The 8,953-nt window shown below is 43.9% G+C and overlaps 1 protein-coding gene across 16 annotated transcripts in view; it reads right to left on the reverse strand.

Moving 5' to 3' along the window:
- Window positions 1-8,158, reverse strand: part of PPP6R3 (protein phosphatase 6 regulatory subunit 3) — a 50,503-nt gene extending 42,345 nt beyond the window's left edge. For 11 of the 16 annotated variants that reach the window (XR_010364828.1, XR_010364827.1, XR_010364829.1 and 8 more), the window contains exon 1: window positions 8,014-8,141. The gene's annotated coding sequence lies outside the window, so the exon portion shown is untranslated. Of the gene's footprint in view, window positions 1-8,013 lie in introns of all 16 variants that reach the window. The other 5 variants (XM_064425068.1, XM_064425064.1, XM_064425061.1 and 2 more) reach the window with 2 other exon arrangements.
- Between the last annotated feature and the right edge of the window lie 795 nt (window positions 8,159-8,953).

Genomic DNA, 8,953 nt, shown 5'->3' on the forward strand with positions numbered 1-8,953 from the left:
TTCACAGAACAAACTCTAAATATCCAGGAAAAGCAGCCTACACAACAGTTTCCCCACCTCTGCAGACATCCTGAGGATGAAGGCAAGTACTTAGAAAAGAAAAATATTCTAATACATATGAAATGTCAATTAAGTACTCGATGCTGAAGTCAGATTAATTTACCACTCTAAGACTAAGACAGCTGAAAAGTGACTCAATATCCTCCTTCTGTAATACAGAGTGCTACAAAGACAGCTGTCCAGTAACTGTTATTACTTAAACAACAAGCTTTGAAAAAGCATAACCAGCTTGACTTTTCTGAGACTCATCTTAGAAAACTAAGAAAATAATGCTTTGAATGGGAAGATTTCACCAATTCTCACCCATATAAGTTTAATGAATTATCATCATTTTTATTTAGGTATGTGCAAAAATATGTTTCAGAAAAGACAATAGAAACCCAGCAAAATCATGAAACTTCCATGCAAAAAGCCTTCCCAGTGAAGCTTGAAGTGGCTAATAAGCTAATGCTATTTTTCTTTCCCATTCCCCACGCCCACAATTTATATTTTGGAGGCTCCAGCAACTGAGTTGTGCCGTGCTGTCCTTTTGCAAACCACACACACAGAGCAATCACACATTTTTTTAGGCACAGGTGCCTCTGGTGTCTCAACTGAACAGAAGTAATGCCTTCCCCATGGAACTTCTATTTTGTTGGACAACAGCACAAAAACCAAGACTGCCTAACAGAAGAAGACACTTCTTCCAAGTGCAACACTCACCCTAGTTTAATGAAAAAAAAAGCTCAAGTACCATTTAAAAAAAAAAAAAAAAGCCAAAACTACTATTTTCTCTGTGATTTCACAATAATAAAACCCAAAATTAAAAAACCCATTCAAGCAATATGCCCAGTTAATGGACACAGTGCCTGTCATTTCTGAAAGGACCCTTCCTCCAACTGGCTGTTTTCTCTTTCATTTTCTTTGTGCCCTTTCAAGAGAGGGCTACCACACAGTAACTCACCACAGTGCTTTCAGCATCCATTCCTTCCTGCAAGTTCTTTCTCTTAAGTACCAATCTATCTGCCAACAGTTTTCTCCTGCTGCAAGAAGAGCCTCAACTCTCACTAAGTGTTACTTTACTAAGAATTACTGAACACACTGTTAAAACTAATCCCAAAGCAAGACTGAAAACAGCACTGATAGGTTATAGTTACACAAAACTACAGTGATACTTCTCTGCCCTACGCCTACTCAAGGGATTTAAAGCATAAAGTTTCAAAGAAACCAAGCTATTTAAAATGCAAGCTCAGAATTTAAAATGGTATTTATTACAGCATTACATGATAAAGCCCTAAAGAGAAATACCCTGCTGAGCCAAAGACTTAGAAATCAATTTACTTAAGACCTGAACTTAAGTTTTCTATTCTTTTCAGTAACATTTAGGGTCCCACACAGACTTTCGTCAAGACAGTCTTATTACCATTCCAAAAAGTCAAGTTACTGCTATGCCAAGTGGCACAGAAATTAACTAAGTCTGAAATGCCTTGAAGTCTATAACAAGACTTCTTAGGTGGTTTCACTCAATGTTCACCAACTACAATAATTTTTTTTAATTACACATTTGGATAACCTATAAACCCTTCTTCTCATGAGAATGAGATCAGCACCACATTACAACCTTTTACTATCTCTGTAAATAATTTCATTCCTGGCTGCATGGGGCTACAACTTCAACGTGGGAGGGGAAAAAATCCAACCCCACTGCATTCTAATCTCCAGCCTTACAGCTAGGATTACAAGTTAAACTTCAAAATTCCCAAATCCACAAGATGGGAAGACTGGACCAGGGCAATTCAAAGAAAAAAAATCTTGTACAAGTATTAACATCATTGTTTTCTGTTATGCCCTAAAAGGCATGCTGTTTCCCATAGTGAAAAACATCTGCAGGTGTTTCCTAAAAATAAATAAATATATAAATAAGTAAATACATGAACCCCATGGGTTTTTCTCACTTTGAATCTTTTTCCACACACATTCTCATACATGAAAGATTCAGAATTATTTTTGTCTGCCTTCAATATCCTATCTCTCCAATTCCAATCTGGGCAACTAAATTCCCCAGTCAATAACTAAGGCATTAGGGATTAATTTATACTTATAACTTGCATTTTTGCAAATTATAAATTTGCATTTTTGAAGTAGAGCATCAAAGCCAAGTCTAGCTGATACTCACTCCAGCTATGTTAAAGTCCTTTGGTTTTTGTTCTCAAAATAAGTCACATTTAAGTACAGCAGGAGGGCATACTGGATGAGGCAGACACAGGGAAAAAAGTATGTGCCAATCTATGACTGAAGTCATATTAAGACAACTGCACCTGGCACAACTACTGAGTAACTAAAGCAATCAAGGATTAATGGGTTGAGAAGTTATAAGTTCAGTCTTCAATCACATATTACTTGTATCAAAAAAAATGTATAAACTTTCATATTGTGACTCTAGCAGAGAGTATTAGCCCTTAGAGCACAAGCAAGCAGCCTGAAAAAACACATTTAGTTTTTTGTGTTGATCATTAAGAAATGCAGATCTCTCATTAATGTTACCTTTACTATCTCCTTCATCAAACAGATTTCACCAAATACAGTGTTCAGTGAACAATTTTTTGCTATTTAGATGTGGATTAAAGCTGTAACAAAGAGCCCATCATCAGCATCAAGGACACACAGAGAAGGATCCTTTGATGGATGTTTGCTTGTCACAGCCAAAAGGAATACCTGATCCTTCACAGCCAGGTCACTGTACCTTCTACAGCTGTCCCTCACAGACAGGAAAAGACCTCTACATGTCATCACCCCTCAGGCTGCCATGAGCGGTGACAAACTCCTCCTTTGTAAGAGCCAGAAAGGACAGAGAAAGACAAACATGGCTGATGGGAACAAAACCCCTGAGCTGTGGCAACTTCTAGGTGCACTTCCATCTAGACTGACCAACAGACATGGCATGGACCTCGAGTTCCTAGGGAAAGGAGATGCTTACATCAGTAGGAACCCCCCTTACTTAAAAAGTGGATCTGTTCCTGCCACCACCACCAAGCTTTGTTTTAGCTGTCTCTGAACCTTCCATCCTTTTCCAAGAAGTCTGGTGACAACAGCTAAAGTTGTCAAAAGTAACCTACTACTTTTTATTTTCTAGAAGACTTAGCTTTCAGTTACATGGACATCCAGCAAGTCTGTCAAGACAGTAGCAGAAGAAATAACATGAATTCAAATTATGCAGTTCAAACCAGACCCAAAGTTTACAGCTGAACTCTGAAGATTGGTAACTGGTCCAAGTAGTAGGTACACGGTAAGCAAGAACAGAATATGGAGAGCCCTATTTCTCCAAATCACAGAAGGAATGAATTTTGTCACCAATACCTAACCTATGATTTTTACCTTAATGAAACCTAGAGTAATTGGAAAAAAAAAAAAAAAAAACACAACCAAACACACACACAAAACCATCCCACACAAGACCCCTTTTTTTTCCCCCTGCACTAAATATATTGGAAACACAAGAATTGGTTTTCTCTACACTTATAAAAAAAGCAAATAGCATTGTATTTTCACCGTTTCTATGAGTATCACTAATTGTATAAGCACTCTGCTACAAAGATGCAGAAATCCACCCGGTAGAGGCAGTGGCTTACACCCCTTTGACAATGCAAACAGAACTGAAATAACATCAACTTGTAGCAAGGCAAGCCTTGAGAGTATCTGCTACTCCCTTGTTTTCTGCTCTAACGAGCCACAATACATTGGAAAATGCAATCACACCTGCACTAGCACTGCCTGCAGCCACTGCATAAAGCACTACTTGAACCTTTTAATCTATCAATTAGGTTGCTCCCACAAGAGAGAAATGTGCAACACAACTGAGGATTAGTCCTGGGCTTTGCCCTTCTAAAGGAGCATCATGTACATTTACAGAATAGTTTAGGAAATAATGGGATTCACTTCAAAAACCCACAGGAGAAGTTAAATTTGTACAACAAAATCTCATTTTATATACTGGTATCCAGTTAGAAATGCTGCCAATGGTCACTCAAGAAGGGAACTCTCCCACTGTGTAACAGGGGTGGGAAGCCTGGGATTCTCTTCTGTAATTAACAATCAGAATGCTTTTAGTACTGAAATAGCTATTCTAGAACATATTTAATTAATTCCGAAACTACTTTTTACTAAAAAAAATTGGAGATTTCATCCTCCATCCCAACTGTGCTTTATTACCAAACTGGAAATCACATGGCCATCTCTCAAGCCTCACCTAGGACAGGCCTGGGCATCCTAAAAGGGCTTTTGAGGTTTCTTCACATCTAAAAGCATCTTTTGGCACAGGTGACAAGGGATGGCTTATGGTGATCCTGTGCTCGTTTTGAAGAAGGGCCAGTGGACACAGGCAAGAGACCACCAGGTCACGTATTCCACCTCCTCACAGACATACACTTCAACTCCACAAATGTTTGGAACCATCTCATTCAAAATGAAATTGGCTAAAGTTTTAAGAACCTTTCAAGGAAACAAATCCATCCTCAAATCTCACCACAGGGCAGTTTCTGCTGGTGCACACATACATTTTTTATTTTCCTTTTTCACTCCCCTTCATTAATCAAATCCCCACTCTGCATTTCCCAGGCACTCTTCTCTGCCATTCTGCCTACAGGCCTAACAACATCAATCTCCCCTCCAGTGGGGTGTTACAGCTTCACTGGTCCATAAGATTATATGCTAAGGTGCTTTTGCTATTCTTTTCCACACCTGGCAGGCAACATATCCCACAGATTTGACACTGAGCATTTCAAATTTAAGAAGAAAAGAAACAGAATTCCATTTTACAGAATTAAGGGATGACTGTATGAACAGCAAGAAGGAAAAAAAAAGGTCAAAGGGTTAGGCAGGAACTTTTTCACCTATTCCACATACACCATTTTAAACATGCTTCTTGGCACGTTATGTAAGCTATTGAATAATCAAGGGTCACAAAAAGTCTTGTGTTTCATACCAACAATTTATTTTTGCCAATATTATATGAAGAGCTATTCCATAAACAGGCAAGCTTCAACCACATGTCCTCCCAATCTTTTCAAGTCAGTCTATTCCACTTCCTGAGAAGTGTCCCAAACTAGCTATAAAGCTACACATAATATCCAAGAGTAGAAAAATATTTTACTTCAGTTGCTTAGTAGCATATGGTTTCTAAAACAGATGCTGGCACTCTGACATGCTACAGAAACAATTAAACATGCTATGCAGAGCTTTCAGCATGATGTTCATGTTCTCTGTGCGTCCTCTCCTTGATCTTTCAGACTTGCTTCCCACTCCAAAAGTATCAGGATCACCAGTTTCTCAAGTTCTTTGCTCTCTTCCTCCAACTTACCAAAATAATAAGAAGACACAAGCAAGACATTATTTCTCATTTATCCATGCTTGTTTTATTATTGTGAAAAGTTTTGCCAGAAACAATGGCTCTACATCTTGCTCTTAGGACAACCCAACCAGACACCTGGTCTTGCAGAAGCTGAGTGTGAGACACTAACCTGAGCTAACACAGTATTCCTAAACCTGGCACATGACACAGGGGAGTACACAGCAAGTTTAAGGACCACACGTGAAGGTGCTACTACAAAAGACTAATCTAGAGGGCACACAATGTGCTGGAGCCATCCTACCTCAGCACAGAAAGAGATCACTGTGCTCACAGCAGCACCCCTTCTGCCCAAGCACAAAAGCCATGGTTTCCACCATGGTTCCAAAGACCATAAATTAGCTCAGTTACCCAAGAAAAGTGAATACAAAAGTCTCCCCCTACAAAGATGTTGTGCACTGTGCTGAAACACTGCTCTCTGCAACCATATTGCAATGAGCCATTTTTTAGCTTCCACCTTTAACCGTGGAGTTAAGTACATGCTTCAAGGCTTTTAAGCCCTTGGACAAAACAGGACATTAATGGACAGAAAGGAGAGGGGATCAGACACTCCTTCAACACATTTCTCCTTCTGACTTTCCCAACCTCCTGACTGGTTGGTTTGGAGCCAGCTCTTTAGCATTTCACAGTACATGCATGTCAGGCTTAAGCTGAGTAAATAAGCAAAGATGTTGAGCCATAACAACAGAGTTCACTCTCTAAACATCTGTCAATACTAAAGCTACATACACAAATTTCTGCTCTAATTCTGCTAAATTCAGGTTCCATCTACTAATTCACTCAAATTTCACTCTTGGAATACGATGTGATTCTCTGAGTGGTACACAGGCTACAGCATCATCTCCCTCAAGCGCGAGACAGAAACATTCCAAAGGAAAAAGTCACTTTTGCTCACTTTAGCAACTCAGCAGAAGGGAGCAGTTTCCAGGCAGCATTGTGAAGAGACACACAAACTACTCAGTATCTTTAATTCCATAAGGGAATAACAGCTACTTGAATTGTATTTTTTAAAAATCCAAAGCTGTGATGCTTACAGCAGTTTACATACAAATCTAACTGGCTTGTAAAGAAGCTGTAAAGCACTACCCTACTTAAAGGCATTCCTGTTAAACAGGTTGGTTTTCTGGAATTTCTAAACTACACCTTTCAATTCATTCAATGCTTTCCTTGGTCATTGTGAACAGACCTCATCAACAGTTCTTCTGGCCAAAACAGTATTTCCAAGTAGTTTGAGAAAATAAATTCCTTTAGTAACTCCAGACAGTGCAGGATTCAATGCCTATACATTCTGTTTTTCAAACAGAAAGTAAGTAAGAGAATCCCTTATGTTCAAATAATATCATAGATGGACAAAACAAGTAAATTAAGTGAAGCTAAACAAGTACTTAAAAATACAAGCTGTCAAGAAAAACATGTAACCTGGATATCACTTTTGCACGGCGTCTCATTAACAATTTACAGATTGAAAGGTAACTCTTCAGTGTTATTTTCTACCTGTATAATAAAGAAACTCTTGCAAGCTTCAATTAGTCCATGTCTTGCTACTGAAAACACAAATAAGAGCTAAGTAATCAGAGTTTTATTTTAATGTCTATTGCACTGGAAATAGACCATTCAGTTCAAATAACTTCAGCAAATCTTTCTGGAACACTGAAACAGAGACTTCCCATCTTTCAGCATCCCAGAAAAAAAACACACAGGTGTTTGTGCAATCCAAAAACACACTACCCTGTTAAGAGTACACTTAGACTCATTCCACTGAAGAACATTCACAACCCAAGTAATACCACCGCCAGCAAGTAACACAATCTTTCATTTTTAAGTTGTCAACATCTCAAAGGATTCCTTTCAAAAGCTATCCACCTACTCCTAAGTTTTCTCCACTCAGAACACTTTTTTAAAATAGCAACACACCCATTCAAAGTATCCCACTGCTCTGACTTAAACAACATTTCTGCTGACAGAAATGATCTTTAGCCTCAATTGCACTTATGTCATACAAGATAGCCCCGCATGACACTAAACAGACTACAACACTAATTCCCTCTTACACTTCGAAAAGTTCTTAGCAACCAACAAAAAACAAAACCAGAAAAACTGGCAGGTTCTAAGCGAGACGTCGCCAAACGCATTTAACAGCGGCTAAACCTTACCCAAACACCGCCACGCTCGTGAACCATTACATTTCCAAGAAGCCGCCTTGTTGCAGCGCGGAGCAGCGCAGCCGTCCCGGGGAGAAGCCTCGCGGCAGCCCGGGCTCAGGCGGCGGCAGGCAGGGCTCCGCCGCTCGGCCCGGCCCGGCCCGGCCTGCCCGCCGCGCCCCGGCCCCGGCCCCGCGCCCCGCCCGCCCCGCGCCCGCGGGAGGCCGCGCACCGCCCGCCCCGGCCCCGGCCCCGGCCCCGGCCCCGGCCCCGGCCCCGGCCCCGGCCCGCTGCCGCCCGAGCAGCGCCCGGAGCCCCCGCACGGCCCTGAGCGCACGCCAGGCCCGCGCCGCCGCGGAGGAGCCGCCGCCGGAGCGCTGCTCCCCGGGGAGCGGCGGAGCGGGGATCACGGCGCCGTCCCGGCCGTACCTCGGCAGCGCGTCCCCCGCCACAGGCCCCGGGTGCCTCCGCTCAGGCGGGAAAACCTCCGCTCGCCACCATCACCGACGCTCCAAGATGGCGGACATGGCAGCTCCGGCGACCCCTCCTCTGCCTCCGCCCACCTGCCAATCACCTCGCCCCGGCACCGCCCTTCTCCCCGGTTCGCCCCATCCCATTGGGCGCTGTGCGGAGCTCGGCCTCTCACTGGCTGTCTGGCCAATGTCAGTCACCCGCCTGCGCGACTGCGACAGGGTGGGACGCGGATGGCGGCGGGCTCTCGGCTTCCTATTGGCCAATCAGCGCACGGGGCGGGTGCCCCTCGATTCCCACCTTCCCAGCCTAGCAACAAGGCAACGTCACGCTGACAGGCGTCTCTCTCGACCAATAGAGAAAGCAGATTCCTTTTAAAAATAAACCCGTTCTGTCCAATCCGGAGCCGAGGCGCTCGGAGGCCGCGGCGGGGTGGGGCGGGAGCCAGCGGTGGCGTCCGTCCCGCAGCTTCGCCCGCCGCGCCCCGCCATTGGCCGGCGCGCGGGGCCACGCCCCCGGGGCGCGCGCGGGCGCCAAACTGCCTGACAACAGGGCGGCGGCGCGCGAGGGGCCGCGGGGGCGGGGGCCGGTGCCGGAGCGCCCGACGGGGCACGGGAGGGGCGGCGGTGCCGGTGCCCGTGCCCGCCTTCTGCACTCGCCTTCTCCCGAGCCTGCCGCCGTGCAGGTGCCCGTGAGGCCTCCAACGCCGCCTAAGATGCGGCAGAGTGTGTTTTATAAAGCCATAGGCTCGTTAAGGTTAGAAGTGACCTACTTTAAGGTGATCAAGTCCAGGTGTCAACCAGCAACAGCGCCTTGCTTATCGCTAAACCATGTCCCCAAGTTCCACCTGCCTTTTGAACACTTGCAGGGATGTTGATTGCACCACTTCTTGGGAAGC

Source organism: Passer domesticus, chromosome 6 (genome assembly GCF_036417665.1).
Source record: "Passer domesticus isolate bPasDom1 chromosome 6, bPasDom1.hap1, whole genome shotgun sequence".
Classification (NCBI taxonomy): domain Eukaryota; kingdom Metazoa; phylum Chordata; class Aves; order Passeriformes; family Passeridae; genus Passer; species Passer domesticus.